The following is a 17762-nucleotide window of genomic DNA, read 5'->3' as shown; positions in this document are numbered from 1 at the left end:
TCCCAAGAACAATCCTATGAAGTGGGGACCATTATGCATCCACTTTTCATGTGGAGCTTCTAAACACACAGAGGTTTATGTCACTGGTCCAAGATGACACAGTTAGAAAAACGACAGAGGCAGCATTTGAAGCCAGGGAGTGTCTTCCAGAGGTCATGCTCTGAGACCACGGCAGCCAGCACCTATGGGAGGGCCACCCACGTGGATTTTCCTGTTGGTCTCATCAGCTCAACATTGCTGACTTTGACCTTTTGGGTGCCAGGAAGTTTTCAGTTCAACCCAATAAACCCTTCCAGTCTATTCTGGTCTCCATTTCATTCTGCTCTCTATGAAAATAGCCTGCATGACCTAGAAACAAAAGATTCCCCCCTTGTCCGGGGCCCCATCTCTGAGGCACCCGCTGAAGACACTGTGTCATTAGGACAGATGTTGACTCCGCCCCCTCAGGGCCCGGTCACCCTAGAGTGTAATGTGAATGATTACATTTACAGGGCTCTGGAGGTAAGAATGGCAGTGCTCTGCTGATGGGGAAGAGGATGCCCAGCCGAAGGGCCCAGGCTGCAACCACAGACCTCCATCTCCCAGCTGGTGGATAAGCAGGTCGCAGACGATCTCCTGGTGACACGATCGCAGAGCTGGCTGACCCCACTGGCCACGCCAGTCCTCCCGAGATTCCCAGGTGGACGGATTATTCTAATGGTCCTGACTTCCTGTTGTAGAAAACTGGAGATATTGAAGGGCTTGCTTGTTTCACAGCTTGAAGAACGGAGGACATCTGATGTCTCACTCCAGCGGCACGAAGGTTTCGCTGAGTGTGGTGACAGCCCATCCGCATCCGAATCTCTGTCCTCGTTGGGATCGGCACTGATGGAGGACAGCAGCCGTCCCACTGGCCTGCACATCCCAGGCGGCGAGCCACCTCCAAGAGCCTCCATCATAGCATGGCAGAGCAGGGCATGATCTTGGAGACCAAGTTCTCCAGTGCATTCTTCTGCAGACAAGCCAAAGGCCCAGGAGGTGAAGGGACTTGGTCAAGATCACTCAGGAAACCCATGTCTGAGAATAGGGAGGGATTCTTCTCAAAACTCCCCATACAGTACTCTCTCCTTGGGAGAGCTTCTCCAGCCTGAAGGCTTTAAACTTCTCCTACCTACTGACAGCTCCCGCATGTATATTTCTGGCCTGAAACTCCCCTGAATTCTCAACTCCCAACTCATGCACTCAGCTGCCCAGGCATATCAACCTCAGCCTGTCCAAAATGAAACTTCTTACGCCTCCCTCTAAACCTGCTTCTTCTCTGGTCTTCCCCATCTCAGTGAAAGGCAAGGCTGTCGAGTTGCTCAGGACCCAAACCTGGAAGTCATCTTTTATTCATTTATCTTTTTTCTAATTGAAGTATAGTTGCTGTACAATATTATAGAAGTTACAGGTGTACAATACAGGGACTCACCATTTTTAAAAGTTATACTCCATTGATAGTTGTTATATCAATAGATTATTCGCTATATTCCCTGTGTTGTATAATATATCCTTGTAGCTTATTTTATACATAATAATTTGTATGGAAGTCATCTTTATCTCCTTCCTTTCTCTCAGATGCCACGTCCAATCCACCAGAATCCAAGCCACCATCCTCTCTCACCTGGGTTTTGCATTGGCTCCTTACTGGTCTCCCACCTCTTGCCCTCCCCGTCTATGCTCACCTCTTCTCCTCGTTGGAGTGCTTTGGGTGGTACATTTACACGCAGATCAGACCTTAATGATTCCTCTGCTCAAAGCCCTCCACAGATGTCTCATCTCATTCGGAATGAGAAGGAGGGGAGAAAACAGTGGACCAAGAGTTAGGAGAACTGGGTCTGGAGCCAGCTTTGTCCCCGACTCTGGAAAAATGGGCAGCTCTCTCCTGTTTCAAATGGTTAGATGTGGATATTTTAAGACGTAAAGGGGTCAGCCATCCAGGGGTCCCCAAACTCTTCTGCACTCCCTCCCTGACTCCCCGTCTCGATCCCCCTTCCTGGGGCCCGGGCCAGAGGATCCTCTGCCCTTTACCCTCATCCCTCCTCCTCCTGGCTCAACAGGACCCATCGTCCCCTGTAGGCTGTTCCACTGATGTACAGGTTCCGAGAAACTGTGGCCACAGCTGCATTTGAACGTTGAAAAATGAAAAAAAATTTTTTTTTCGAAAAGGAAACAAATGCAGTGGGAAAATTCTCCATTGGGAATTGGTTGGTGATGGTATTGACAAGGGATGCAAATTTATTTTCCAGCCAGGCTTCGGAAATGCAGAAACCGAGCCAAGCTATGAGCTCACAACATCCTAAAAGTCATATCTGACTATGTGGAAAAGAATTAAAGTATATATTTACCAAGGAACCCCCCCAAACAGACATGAGGCAGCTCTTCAAACGCTTGCTGGGTTCCTCACCCGTGGCATCATTTTTCAACCTCCAGCCGATCAGTGGCTCCCAGCGCCTCCTTCTCAAGTTCTAGCCTCTGTCCCAAGCCCCAGACCTTGGTATTTGCTCTCAACTTAAGCCCAGAAGAATCAACAAAATCGCCATCTTCCTTACCCACCCCCAATACACTTCTCCTCCAGAGGTCCATGCTTCCACTCAGAACCCCGCATCAGTCAGTCACCCAGGTTCAAAGACATTCCAGTCATCTTTGGCTCCCCCTGGGCGTTGGTTAGGATGCTTTAGGCCACAAGTCACAGCAACTCCAACAAACAGCAGTTCACAAAAACAAGTGTTTTTAGCAAAACACTTGGGAGGGCAGCTGAAGGCATCACATATTCCTCTTTTGCCAAAAACGAGGAAAAGGGGGCAATTCAAGGGAGTACTCTCCTTACATCTGTCCTTTTTTTCTTTCTTTCCTTTTTTTTTGGCCGCGCTGTGCGGCTTCCGGGATCTTAGTTCCCCGACCAAGGATTGAACCCGGGCCCACAGCAGTGAAAGTGCCAAGCGCCGACTCCTAACCACTTGACTGCCAGGGAATTCCCACACCTGTCCTTTTTATAAGGAATGCAAACCTTTCCCAGGAGCCCCACCACACATCCTCTTTGGTCCCCTTGTCCTGAGTGAGGTCACAGGGCAGCCTTCACTGCAGGGGGTGCAGGGCAAGCATCTGGTATGGTGTCTGGGAGAGTCAAGATGGGTCTTGACCAATCATGATTCATTGCCATTGGCTTAGGAAAAACCATCGGGGTTTTGTTGGCAAGATGGGTGGGGGATGCGTGTCGGGTCAGCAAACATCAGTGCCTGCCACGCTGTCTTCACCCCACAGCCCATCCAGGGTGCAGCCTTGTTATCTCCTCCCCTCTGATGGCTCCATCATCTTTGTTTTATTCCCATTGCCAGCACCTTTATTCATACGGCACTGCCTCTCACTTTGATCGTGATAATTTTCTCTAACTTTTCTCTCCCAAGAGACTGACACCCAATTCCTTACGTACAATGCTAACTTCCTCACTCCGGACCCCAAGGATCCTTGGTAGCTCCCCTCTTATGTACCAAATGAAATACAAACTTCCTCAAACGGGTAGTTAAGACCTTCCACAATATGACCACTGATAAAGTAAAATCAGTCCTGTTTGCAGCAAAACCAGGAGGGGAACCGAGAAAGGGAAAAATAACCCACCTGGCACCTGGTGGCTAGGCCATGATGTTCCCAATCAACAGGAACAAAGCTTGTGGAATACAAACGTGTTCAGACGAGGCCACAACATGACCCTGTTTGAAACTAGGCGGAGACAAGACCACGCACGTACAGAAATAACTGAACGTGCTCCTTTTCTGCTCATGCGAGTGGTAGCTGCCTCTTTACCAATGACACCCTAGCCCTGCATTCATCTCCCTCCCTGCAAGATAAAAATATTTAAGATACCCCATCCCATCATAATGTTAGATGTCAATTATATCTCATAAAAAAAAGATACCCAATCACCAAATTGCCCCCACTTCTTGACCCTGCCTCCTTAATTCCTTAGAATCATTCAATGGAAGCCCAAATCCTATAGGAAACTCTTCCCTGTACATCTTACCGAGATTGTCCTGCGTTGCTATGGGTGTGATCTCCTTTATTGCAGCAGATTAGCTAAATGTAACTGTGGCTGCAGGGAGGGTCCCGGTGGTCTCTGATTGGTGGGCTTTAATATCATCATCCAACTTTCTAACTTCATCCCCTTCAGTTCCCCAATAACTCCTTTCTAATTCAGAACCTTTTCAGTATCACACATAATTCTGACTACACCTCTGGATCCGGCTGCCATTTTCCAAGAAAGATGGAGGACAGAGAGAAGGAGGTGTTGACCGCACCATAAATATGAAATTACCAAGGTCCAGGCTGTGAGAAACTCTATAGGTCACGCAGCCCAGGCACTGCAACAGAGAGAGTCTAAGGAAAAGAGGCATGGACAGGAAACCCGTAGACTAAAAAGACATGCCACGATTTACCAACTGGGTTATGTTAACTGTAGGGTCTAAGGAGGCACATTGGGGTGATGATGCCATAAAGATTGTAGGGAGGTATTAACTGAAAGAGTCAAAGGGTGGTTACTTTTGGAGGGAGGGTCAGGCGGTGATTGGGATGCAGCCATGGGGCCATGGAGGGACTTCCAGCAAAGTGCTATTTCTTGACTTGGTCCTGATTATAAGGATGTCTGTTGATATATTTCCCTAAACTATACATTTTTTGTTGGATTTTGGGTACCTGTGTCTAATTTGTAAATGAAAAGTTTAAAAAGTATAGTCTTGAACAAGTCAGTTTCTCTAGACAAGGATGGAAACAAAGAGCCCATTTAGGGGGCTAATACTGCAAACCAGGAGAGAGGGGAGAGATGGGGCTTGAATGAAGGTGGGGAGCTGTGGTCGGATGCTGGATATTTTTCAGTGAAGGACCAACAGGACTCACAGCCATGTTGGACTGAGTGTGAGAGAAAGAGGAGAAGCAAAGTGATCCCGTTGCCTCTCTTTCCGCCATGGTTGCACATCCTGGGGAACATGGTGGCCAGCCAAAGGCATTTGTACTCATGGGATGGAGGCATCACAAAAGTATTGAAGAAGCAGTTATGGCCTGTCGGAGGGTGACACCCATCAAGGAAGGAACAAATGATCGTGGGGGGATGTCCTTCACTCTGGAAGGCTCTCGTGCCTGTCACTGAAGTTCTTGGTGGGAAGTGATCACCAGATGCGGACAGTTGCTGGAAGCAGCATAGCCCAGGGGCATTTCATGACCCTGGTGGACGTGAAGACAGCAGAGCTCGTCATCCTAACATATCAGATCTGTATTGCCCTGGAAACTATGACGTGAAGAACCCACCCACTACCCCCGTCCCCACCTACGACATAAACATCTTTCTCTCTCATTTCTGAAATTCAGGTTAAATAAGATGTCCCTTTTGTGGAAGCTTATCCGTTTGTTGACTTGAGTAATCTATCTTGTCTCCTTACAAATGTCAAGGTCATAAAATAAGGGAGCCAGACACAAATAATTTAAGAGAAAAGACTGTCAACAGCCAACTCTTTTACATTGATTTTAGTATACATCACACCTAGATCTGCAAAATAGTAATGTGTAGGTATGTGTCTTATGAAAATCTGCTTTTTGGCAATTGGAATCCTATTTTCCCTTTAACTTCTGTTATGATTTTTGACCTGTGGAACTTACCTTCTTCTCCCCTGTTAGCTATAGGGTTTCCCAGGCTTGCCCCCTGATGTGTAAATCCATCTTTAAGCCAACATTTCCATGGACCATGGGAGCTGTTAAAGAGTCTAGGCCCTAGGAAGGCATCCAGTGTCCTGCTTATAACCAGGCATCCATTTTGAGCTGGGTTTCTTTGCAGGAAGGCTGCTTGCAGATTTAAATGGGTTCCCCCACCTCGGGTTCGAGGAACTTTGAAGCTGGCCGCCCTAGGAGTGAGTTTACGTCAGCATTCCAGAATTCCTAATGAATTCTCCTGAGCAAAAAAACGCTGTTACGTCCCCCTCCCCCGGTCACATTTCTAGTTGATTCATGAGCAAAGGCACAGAAAAATTCTATGGCTTTGAGGGAATCAGGAAGAGCGAAATCATTTCTGCTTTAAGAAATCACTGCGCCCCAATTATTTTATTTGTTAGGAGAAAAGGATTTCGTTTTCCATTTATTCCCTCCTTCTAAATCTCGATTCAGAGTCCCCCACCCCAACCCCAGACCCTTTGGGACCTGTTTGAAATCCCATCTAGCTTACATAAAATCAATCTGCAAACCCCCTGATCAAAGTCATTGCCTCCTGCCTGCAAAGAGGCTGCCCCAAGTGAAACCGTGCTTGGCTGAGCCCAGCCTGACCCCTCGGTGGCCCTTCCCAGCATGGGCGCTAGGGCCTCCCCCAGCTGGGGCATTCCGCTGATCTCTGGGGGAGAGGCCCTGGACACAATTATCCTGCTCCAATATTGATGCCTGCCTTGGGGTTACTCAGGCTAATTAAAAGTCACGCTGTGCATGATTTTAATTAGGATTTGCATCAGGCTGGGGAAGGCTTTCAAAGGGAGAGGAAACCACAAGCTGAGCTGTCAGAGGGTGGAGGGCAGCAGGGAGGGAGGGAGGACAGTTTATTTATAACCCTTCCTGCCACGTGCACGTTGTGGAGGCCAACAGATGTGTGTTCCCATCCCGAAGGGCAGAGGAGCTGGAACTCAAGGGTCCAATGTGGCATGGTGGGTTCCAGTCTTCCTAAGCTGGAGTTTCTAGAATGTTCTGGCATTTCCCCTCATTGCCACTGAGGCTTGCACACTCCATTTCAGTAAAGATGAGAGAGTCAGGGATTCGGGCTCCAGCCCACCGTTAACCCTCAGAATCGTCACACCCTTGAAGTTCAGCTTCTAGACTCATGTTGGACCCGGGTTGGTTACAAACAGGAAGCAGAACCACTATTGTCCAGCAAGGCTGGCGCTGTTTCAACCAGCTTTGACTGCCAGCCCCTCCACCCAGGGTCAAATGCATTATCACATGTCCAGTGTTCAGGGCAGAGTTGATGCATAAGGGCAGCAGCTGTTGTAAATGCAACCATTTTGCATGTTTCCTCTCTTATGTTTTCATTTTTTGTGAAATCAGAGACAGAGTTCAATTTATCTTTGTATTCTGAGGGCCTAGGAAATTCCTGGCCCATCACTGTGGCTGGCTACAGTGTTTGTTGATTTCCTTCCAAGGAAATGAGACACTCGATCAGAGCCCACTCTAAATGGGAAGATACTTATAGCAATGGGAGTGCACTTGGCTGCAGTTACAGAGCCCCTGACTAACTCTGTCTTAGGCTTTAAAAACATCTTCTTGTCTCATATTGAACAAGGTATCTGGAGCCCCGAGAGCTCAGGGCTGGCGTGGCAGCAGTGTGACGTCACCACGGATGCAGGATCTTTCCACACTTCTGCTCTGCCTTTCTCAGTGCATTGGCTTTTCATCCTCACACCTGCATCCTCATGGTCACAAGGTGGCTGCCAACATTCTGCTCTCCCATCCCTAGAAGGGAGAAAGAGTCAGCCGTAAAAGGTTCTGTCATAAGGCTTTGTCTCTTTTTGTTTTCAGTGTGGGCAGTCCCCAACATACTTCTCCTTACATCTCATTAACCAGAACAGATTCACATGCCAACTCCTGAACCAATCACTGACAAAGGGGAAAAGGATGTACCATGGTGGTTATAGACTAAATTAATCCTCTGGGATTGAATATGGGCTAGCTTCCCAGAGATCTCGAGGTCACTAACTCCTATCTCAACACAAAATCAGGGATCTGTTTGTAGGAAGCGAGAGGTGAGGGGACACAGGTGCCTTCTCTCTTTCCATTCAACATCATTAGCTGCACGTGCTTCATGAGCATAAGGTGGCTGCTGATAGGCATGCAGCTGAATGTGTCCTTCGCTTAGTAACATCCGATTATATCTCCTTGGTCACTGCTTAGCCTTCCAGGACAGGGACACTTTTTACAAGCATGCTATTTAGATTTAAATACCAACATATTCAGCTAAAAGAGTTGAAAGCAGTCTCCTAAGAGTGCAAGAAAATTGGGGCAAAAGGAGTGAGAAAATGCCTTTTCTGTAACAAATCTTATAGAACTATTTGGTCATTTAATCCGTGTGCGCATACCTTTGATTAAATAGAAAAATAAGATAGGGGTCATCTGTGAAGTGGGTCTGCGTCCCAAACTTGACCTTACCTCCTGGGGGGATGGGCAGTAACTTAACTCTGACCCAGGTTCCTACCCCACCTGACTCCTGCCCACCCCCCCTCCCCCAATCTGGTTGCAGCTTCTCAGCTGGAGCCTAAAGCAAGAGAAGCGACTTCACCTAATCACCTGAGTCATTTTCTCAAAAACTGGTTTCTTTTTAACCGTATTTCATGAGGAACAAAAATGAACATGAGAGGCAAATTGCTGTCCCTGCTGGCTCTCGCTCTCAGGAGGGGGCTGGCCTGAAAGGGCAAATGCCTTTGGATCAGACTTCAATTTTCAACCCACCTGGAGAGGCAGCGGCTTCACTGCTGCTTCATGAAATGAAATGGCAACTTAGGGAGAGGCAAATAAACCGGACTGAAATGCTTTTGACATGCCTGAGAGCACTGCTAACTGGGGTGAAAGGCCCAGAATCAGCTTCTATTAACTCCCATGGTTCAAATTCTTTGAAAGCGTCTTCAAGCTCCACTCTTGAAACCAGAAGTTGACTCAGAGGACCAGAGTTTGAGCCCAGCTTGGGTCCTAACTTGCTGTGCAGCCAACGAAAAGTCACTCAACCTCTCTGGGCTTCAATGTCTGCCTCTGTCAAATGAGGCAGAATGATTTCTACTCTGAATGCTCAAAGGGGCAATAGGAAAAGCAAATAAAGTCATAGTAATCATTCCAAATTGTAAATTATGTTATGGAATATTTAAGACACTTTCTTGGGCTTTCCGTTGCAAATGCCTTGTAGCAGCCCTGTTAATGAGACCAATCTGCGATTATCATTCCCTTGTTATGGGGAGTGTGTACACATAAGACACACATGAGCATGATAATCACACAGTTTAGGACAGCGGCTACCGCTGCAGGGGAGGAGAGGCATGCATGGAGGGCAGGAGCTTCAACTCTCTCCAGATGTCTGCTAGGTAGATATGTGTATATTGATACTGTATTTTGCATACCATTTGTATGTCTACACCAGAGCTTCTCAGCCTCAGTGCTGTTGGTATTTGGGGCTGGATAACTCTGTGTTGTAGGGACCCGTCCTGTGCACTGTACGGTGTTTAGCGGCATCCCTCACCTCTACCCACTAGATGCCAGTAGCACCCTCCCCTCCAAGTAGTGACAGCCCTAAGTATGTCTCCAGACATTGCCAAATGGCCCCTGTGGGCAAAATTGACCCCGGTTGAGACTCTAGAAAAAAAAGAGGACCTGTGTCTCAGAAATAGACGACTTCTCCAAAGTCACACAGTCGGTAAATGAAAGAGGTCCAGCATCCTGGTCTCCTCAATCCCATCCGGTGCTCTTTAAAGTCCATCAGTGTCCCCCCAAGAGCAGATCTATTGTTAGGATTACCACAGAGTTGCATCAGACATAAATACAACTGGATACACTTGACAGAGAACAAAACGTGGGAAGATTAGCTTTAGTTTTACAACGCATATAGTAGTAAATGTCATGCTAATACACATTGACTATTTAAATGCATGCAAATAATCCAGCCTGCCACGTCCCCGCCTGGGCCCCTGCCCGGTGGAGGGGGAGATGGCAGATGGATCCATTCTTCCTTCATCGGGTCTCAGCTGCCAAAGGCCACTGCAAATGGGCTCATTTACCCACACTGAGTACGATTCTGGGGTTTGAACATACAAGTGGTTCCTACACTTGATGTTCCCTTTGTTTAGTAATTTTAGAACCTGAGCCCAGACTCGGCATCAGGTGCTACCCCACTGGACTGTTTGGTTGTAACCCACAGACCCATCAAACTTAAGAGGAGATGAAAATCCCGGGGGAGGTGAATAAATGGTAAGCGAGCACCCCGCCGCTCACAAAATGTGATTCAAATTTCCAGAAGCTGATGGATGAGGCCTTGGATGCAAAGGGGCACCGTGTAACTGGAAGGTTTCGTGACGGGGGCGGGTCATCCAGTGTCGAGGATGTTCTGACGCAGAGACTCGCGCTGGGCGCTCAGACTATCAGAACTCTGATGCCTCCTCCAGCTCTAAGCTTTCTATAACTGCATTAGGTATGAAAAAGGTACTTCTGGTCCAGGATGTGGCTTGACTCTTCAGTGAGCCTCTGACGACTTTTTAAATCTGATGTTTACTAAATGCATCCCAAGCATAATCCCAAGGAGAGCACAGCAGGTAATCTCACTGTACTGCTTTTAACTCGCTGACAAATTCAGCTGCACTCGTGGAGGGGAAAGGAAGTGCAGAGAAGGACTAGATTAGCTGGGGATCCAGCCAGGCCTTGAGTTCGTAGGGGGGTGCCCCAGGCACTGGAGGCCATGAAGGTTTTCCCAGGAATAAAGCAAAGGAGGGAAATCACTGCTCATTCACGCGGCTGCTGCAAGCTTCCGCAGTGTCCTTGAGGAGTCAGTGACCAAAAAGCACTGGCCAAACAACGGTCAGGAGGACACGGGCTAGAGCCAGGCTGCTTGGGAGCGAGTCGCAGCAACATCACGTACCAGCTGTGCAACCTTGGCAGGTTACCTAACCTCTCTGTTCCTTAGTTTTATTGTGCATAAAATGGAATTGTCATGATTTCAACCATACGAAATTGCTGTTCTCCATAGGAAAATGTCAAGTATTGTCAATGCCATGTGGTTGAACCTAATATTCCATGGGGTTGTGCTAGGGATTGAGTTAATAATTAAAAAGTCCCAAGAACAGTGTCTGGCACATAATAAGCCCTAAATACTTGTCAGTATCACTATTTCCAAAGATTTTTTAAAAAAAGTATAACATGTTTTTCACATGCTTGTGTGACATGCTTCCCACTAGTGATTTTTCAAACTATATCATAACGGATCAGAAGGTTGTGAGCTGTTAGGAGGTTAAGAAATAAAATCAGTGGGTCAGAATTTTTCTCAATAGGATGGAATAGAGTGGAAGACAATAGGCTAGAGAGGGAAACAGATCGCTTCACACGTCGTCAGGTAAATATTACTTTACGAGGCTTGTCAATTCTGTCCCATGTGTGTCTGCCCACACATGTATCTCTGTTCACGTGTGCATACCGGGTCACAACGAAAGATACATTTCATGCTATGTGTTGAGATAAAGTTTAAAAGTCTCTGCATTAAACCACATAGACTGGGCTTTCTGAATATTTTTAGAGATTTTTTCTTAAGGGTAATTTTGACCATGCCACTCACTGACTTGTGGTCTTGGGTAAGTTCCTGGGCCTCTTTGTGCCTCAGTTTCCTCATCTGGAAAACGGTGGGGATCCTCGTACCTGCCTGTTCGTACGGCTGTGGTGAGACAATTAATAGAAGCAGGTAAGAGACTCAACATATTGTCCGGCATATGATAAAGAGCCCTGTAGATGCCAGCTATTGCTTTAGGGGTTGTTATTTAATTTTCACTGTTCAGCTGACTTTGCACAAGATGAAATTCCACTGCAAAAGGGAGAAACTAATTTGTCCCTGATTTTAGCAAAAGTTCATGAGGCAGCACCTTCTTGGATAAAACAACCTAAAACCGTCAAACAACAAATCCTCATGTAAACAATTACACTGCACCAAGGAATTATGCTACAGAGCGACAGCATACTTAGAGTCGCTTTGGGGAGAGATCAATCCAGGAAGGCTTCCCAGAGGAGGGGGTTCTCAGCTTGTCTCAAGGAGAGTCGGGGTGGGGGGTGGGATTGGAGGAGAGCTGGGCCAGGGACACCCAGGAAGAAGAAAGGATTGTGGAAAATCCAGCAAGTGGTAATTGGCAAATCCTGCACTAATGTCGTGATCGAGAGATGGACCTGTCTCCTGGCAAAGGGCCATCAGCACCTGACAATACCCACCAGGGTCCATGGGCAAGAGACAAATCGGAAATCACAAGTGCACGTGGTAGAGAACATATTATGATCATGTCAGGGCCGGGCATCTGCCTGAGCGTTACAAATGTTTATGAATATTAATAAGCATTTGTTCCCAAAGGACCACAAATCAGTTAATTAGGGCCCTGTCAACCTGTTTACATTATCTCTAAATGAAAACCCATCAGCAGCCAAACATGAAATTAAGCCGGCCGTGTGTGGGCCGCCACCGTTTCTGGATGAATTACCCAGCCAGCTCCTGCCTGAGCCCCATCCCCCGCCCCGCCCTGGCACAGAGGTGAGTATTTCTCTTCCCCGCCCCCGTTTTAATCAAGCCAGTGGTTACAGAAGGCACATGATAGATGGTGCCTCGCCTTGCTTTGCTGCATGCGGGGGAGGGGTGATTTAAGACTGTCGGTAAATTAGCTGCAATCCAGAGTCTTAGAGGAGAGGGAGAATTACCTATAAATCAATGTTCCATGGATAGGTAATCAGACCTCAAATCCAGCCACTGATCACCACAGCCCCGGGTCCATCCGTCTTTTTCCTGGAGTGACGGGACTGGGGTTGGGAGCCCCGAGTCACAGCCCCCGTTTGGTTCACGTTCCATCTGGACAGATCAGCATCGGGGTCTCGGGCATGTTCCATGGGACGAGCCTCAAGACGTCAGAGGCAGAGAGAGACAGAGGCAGAGACAGAGAGAGGGAGAGATTCATTCAACAACCAGCATGTGGGGGGCACTGTGCTTGGAGCTGGAAATAAACATATAAGTGAACGAAACTGACAGGAGTGGAAGGAGATGCCAGCCAGAGCCTGTGCTGATCTAACGCAGGCGAGGAACTCAAGCTGCCGCCTCATTGCACAGGCGATTCTTCCTAAAAGCCTCCTCATTCCCAAGAAACTCCATGTGGGGCAAATTCTTGTACTATTTTTCCCTTTGGGCAAAAAACACTGTGGTTTCCTGATCACATTTATGCTATCAATAAAACAAGACTGAATTCCATGAAGTTCCTCAAAATGGACACAATTACTTGAAGTTAGGACTAGTTGTCAAAATATAACCTAACAAGTTAGGACTAGTTATTGGAATATCCTGTCCCTTCGGTGGGAGTTGTAGAGAACTGGGGTCTTATGTGTGAATCCCAGAGTGGCCTCCCTGGTTCAAATTCTGACTCTGCCACTTACTGGCTGCGTGATGTTAGGCAAGTGACTTAAGCGCTTTGTGCCTCAGTTTCCTCATCTGTAACATGAGGAGAATAATAACTTTGACCACTTGGGCACATGGGAGGGTTAAATGTGTTCATATTTGAACACATTTGCGTTGCATATGTGAAGTGCAACGTATCAGTTTTCTGGTAGTTCTTTGCTTGAGGGGCAGTAGGTAAGCAGCCCACAGCATGGAGCCAGACTGCAGCTTTATCACAAGCCAGCTGTGCAACCTTCAGGAGGTTACTTAGCCTCTCTGTTTTTCCACTCTCTTTAGGGGCTCCACATTTCCACTTTGCACTGGGCCCTGCATATTAGGCAGCTGCTCCTGCCCGCACACAGATATTGGGTACAGTCCTGGTGGACGAACTAGGCTGAAGCAAGAAGCCTTCTTCATCCCTTCCAAACACCTGAGCAACATTTTCTCCCCCTAGAGCTCGACCGCTGTGTGTCTTTCTGTCAGGTCATGGAAGCCCCCCAGCCCTGTACTCCAGGTCCCAGCACAGTTTGCCTTACAAAAGACCCCTCTCTCCCTCACAAATATCCTGTGGGGCATAATTATATATTCTCAACCGAGAAGTCTTCCAGAGTCAACCCGGCATGCCTAGCACGAATGCACCAGGCACTGGGCTGGGTCAGGGATGGTGAGAAATGGTACCAGCTGCAGGGTCTGCCATCCCATCTCAGTTTCCTGTAGCTGCTGTAGCAAATGACCACATTTGTTTGTGGCTTAAAACAACAGAAATGTATTCTCTTAAAGTTCTAGAGGCCAGAAGTCTGAAACCCAGGTGTCGGCAGGGCAAGGCTCCCTAGGCTTATTCTCTAGGGGAGAATTTTTCCTGGCTTCTTCCAGCATCCCTTAGCTTGTGGCTGCATCATCCCAATCTCTGCCTCTGTCTTCACATGTCTTCTCTTCCATGTTTCTCTTCTTCTTCTTACAAGGACACTTGTCACTGGGTCTAGGCCCCAAATGGTTAATCCAGGTTGATACCATCTTGAGATCTTTCATTTAATTTTATCTGCAAAGACTCTTTTTCCAAATAAGGTCACATTTGCAGGTACCAGGGGTTCAGACTTGTCTTCTTGGAGGCCACAATTCAACCCACTGCACGACCCAAGAGGGTGAGGATGGTACAAAGGCCAAATGAAAGCAGAAACAATTCATCGACGGCTCACACGCTCAGTGCTCCTGTGTGCAGGAGTGGTTCTAAGTGCCTTGCATGTCCTTTAACACATTTACTCTCCTTGGTAACAGGTGCCGTTATTAGACTCATTTTACAAATGAGGAAACCGAGACACACACGAAAATAAGTCACCCCCTGGTGCAGGGCAGAGCCAGCAGCGGAGGCTGGCAGTCTGTCTGTCTGCAGTCTGAGCTCTGAGCCGCTCACTGTACTGGGAGTGGGCTCTCTGACGCAGGTGGTGCTGACCCCACAGGTGACACAGTGAAGAGACCACCAGGGAGTGGTGAACTGGAGGGGGAGAGGGGCATTGCTCCTGGGCCCCAGCCAAAGGCAGAGCTTTCAGTTTTCCCTAATTTTCCAGAAGAGTGTAAGACACTGATCTTGATGTGGAAATTCCTGATTGTTAGATTTGGTGACTTAATTATTTCCTAAAAACCAAATGAAACCCATTGGGAGTCTGTAAATCAGTAGTCTGCCCGCCACCTTCAGGGTACAGGAAAGGCCCGTTAATTCTGACTTTGGGAAACAGGAACACAGAGACCAGCACTAGCCCTGACTTATGGGATGCCCCCCTCTTCAGAACCCACAGGGCCTTGCTTCTCTCCACGACACTGACTCTGAATCTCACTCCCATCTGGTCCTAAAGGAGTCAACAGCAGGAGGTGACAGCGACCGTAATTCTGTTTTTATTATTACGGAGTGTTGGTCATTTCTGGCTGAGTGGCGCTGAATGATGGGTGGTGATTTAGGAATCTGACGGAGGGATTAGAGAGGTGAGGCTAAATGCATTTTCCTCCAAGGAAACGAGTTTCTGTGGAGGATGCTGATAAAAAGCAAATTATTTTATTCTGTTTGCAATCAATTCCAACTCCGGACTGCAGAGTCTCCCAAGAAATAAGGTATTAACACTTATCATGTGGAGCTGAATTCTTGGAGGAAATAGTAATCCTTAAACAGATGAGAGAAGTCGTTTTTAAAGCATTAAAATCCAGCAATGTGCACCTGCTCATCCTTCTTAAGGAGCCACACGCTGTTTTGACGTATCTCGTGTGAGAAAGGAATTTAAATCACATTTCATTGGCAAGGAAAGAGTTGTCTCCAGGGGCACTTGTGCTAGGAATAGGGATTTTTACAATGGGGTCCTCGGTCTATGTCATGGACATTGGGTTTTTCTGACTATCAGCATCTATTCCTTCATCTTCTGGTGACAACACCCAGGTTCTCTTTTGTGGGGTCAACCTTCAGTCCACGTGCTTTGGGTGGGACTGTCTCCACCTCTGGATCCAAGGATGGGCATGTAACCCAGGCCTGGCCCATCCATTGTCTGGCCTTAGTTACAAGAAGGGTGTAGTCATATGACCTGGTTGGTCCAATCAGAGCCAACCCTGGAATCTTTGCTGGCTCAACTAGGAGAGAGGCCTCTCTTGCTGTAACAGTTGCTGTGAGGGCAGGATAAAGCCCTGAGGTTGCTGCTTATCATCTCTTCCATTACTGCCAGCCAAGAATCAAGCCAACCTGGAGGAAAGCAGGGCTGAGAGATGGGGAGAGACAGATCTGTGTTTCTAGAATCCAGGCCACTTAAGCCCTGGGCCCAGCCATACCTGATCCCACAAACACCTCAAGCTTTCATTTGCTTAAGCCAATATACTCCTCTTTCATTTCTGTCTATTTGATTTGTGTTTCTGTCACTTGCAGCCAAAAGAATCCTGACAAAAGACCTCCTTGTAAGGTGCCATCTCCAGCAGAGCTTCCATCAAAGGTGACACAGAAATGCCCCTCCCTCTGCTGGGTCAGACACGCTCTGGGCTGGGCTTCTCAGGCCATTTGCTTTTTTCCTCTTAGTCTCTGTTCCAAAGATGCAAAGCATGAGTCCTTCCTAGATTAATCCCTCCTGTGTGCAGATGAATCCCATCTTCCCTGAAAGACTGATGTACATTCAGGGCCAGGCTGGCCTGACGCTGTAAACAGCCTTCCACCACCTATAGTGATACACAAGCACCAAGGGCATGACTCCTCCTTCCTCCAGAACCTTCCCCATGTCATCATTGCTGCCTGAAAAGCCAGCATTAGAGTCTCATGTTGAATTCCCATATGGAGAAAATTACCCGGGAGCAAAGGATACTTTAAACCTTATTTTCAAGCCTCTTAGATGAGGGTGTGAGAATATATTTTTTCACGAGCAATTGTTGGTAAGAGAAAAGTAGAATTTGTGGCATTCTCGGTTCCAGGATGTAACATATTTGGGGAGCATGGCAGTCTCTGGGAATGTGACCCAGTATACTCCAAAGATAACTGGAGGCCTGATTAATCTCACTAGCGATTCATTCACCCAGCAAATATTTCAGGAACACTTACTACATGCCAAGCCCCATGCTGAGCACTAGTTTGTCAGTTCTGTGAGTTTGGACAAGGCACCTTTCTGTGTAGGATGGGATAGGTCAGAAGCGGTTTAAGTATGAGGACTTTGAGTTACTTTGCCTTCCTGCTCCACGGCAGACATCACTAATCGATCACAGCATCTCATCCTGCCACAGTTGGGGTGGGTTCCAAATCCAGTCAAGTGTCTCCAGGCACCTCGTTTCAGTCAGAATGAGCTAGACCAAGCTGCATTACAAACAGGTGTTTCACTGGCTCATAATAGCAAAGGCCACTTTTTCACTCCAGTTGCAGGTCCTCCCCAGGGGGACTGCCGCTGTGCTTTGAGTCACCTGCTCCCCGGGGCCCCAGTCTCTTATCACAAGGTTTCTCAACCTCAGTACTGACATTTTGACATTTTGGGTAGGATACTTCTCTGTTGCAAAGGGCTGTCCTGTGCATTTCAGGATGTTTATCAGCATCTCTGGCCTCCGCCTATGTTATGGGTTGAATCGTATCTCCCCCAAATTCATATGTTGGAGCCCTAACTCCCAGTACCTCAGAATGTGCCCTTATTTGGAAATAGAGTTGTTGCAGATGTAATTGGTGAAGATGAAGTCACACTGGAGTAGGGTGGGCCCCTAATCCAAAATGGCTGGTGTCCTTTAAAAAGGGGGAAATTTGGAGGCAGACACGCACATAGGGAGGGCACTATGTGAAGGTGAAGGCAGAGATTGGGGTGATGGTTCTGCAAGCAGAGGAATAGCAAAGATTGCCAGCAAAGCACCGGAAACTATGGGAGAGGCCTGGACCAGATGGTCCCCACAGCCCTCAGAAGGAAGCAATCCGGCTGAGACCTTGACCTCAAACTTCCAGCCTCCAGAACTGTGAGACAATAACTGTCTGTTGTTTAAGTCACCCGGTCTGTGGTACTCTGTACAGCAGCCCTAGCAAACAAATACAATCCAGTAGATGCCAGAAGCACCCTCCCCCCAAGTCGTGGCAGCTACAAATGTCTGC

At 47.6% G+C, this 17762-nt stretch overlaps 1 long non-coding RNA gene across 1 annotated transcript in view; it reads left to right on the top strand.

The window, feature by feature from the left end:
* Positions 1 to 7782, top strand: part of LOC309645120 — a 39236-nt gene extending 31454 nt beyond the window's left edge. Inside the window, exon 6 of the long non-coding RNA XR_014254749.1 lies at positions 492 to 7782. This is a non-coding gene — a long non-coding RNA (uncharacterized lncRNA). The remainder of the gene's footprint in view (positions 1 to 491) is intronic.
* Positions 7783 to 17762: the final 9980 nt, after the last annotated feature.

This window comes from Balaenoptera physalus, assembly GCF_965194825.1.
Source record: "Balaenoptera physalus genome assembly, chromosome: 16".
NCBI classification, from domain to species: domain Eukaryota; kingdom Metazoa; phylum Chordata; class Mammalia; order Artiodactyla; family Balaenopteridae; genus Balaenoptera; species Balaenoptera physalus.
Note: the sequence above shows the minus strand (reverse complement) of the source record. Positions and strands in the feature narration are given on the sequence as shown.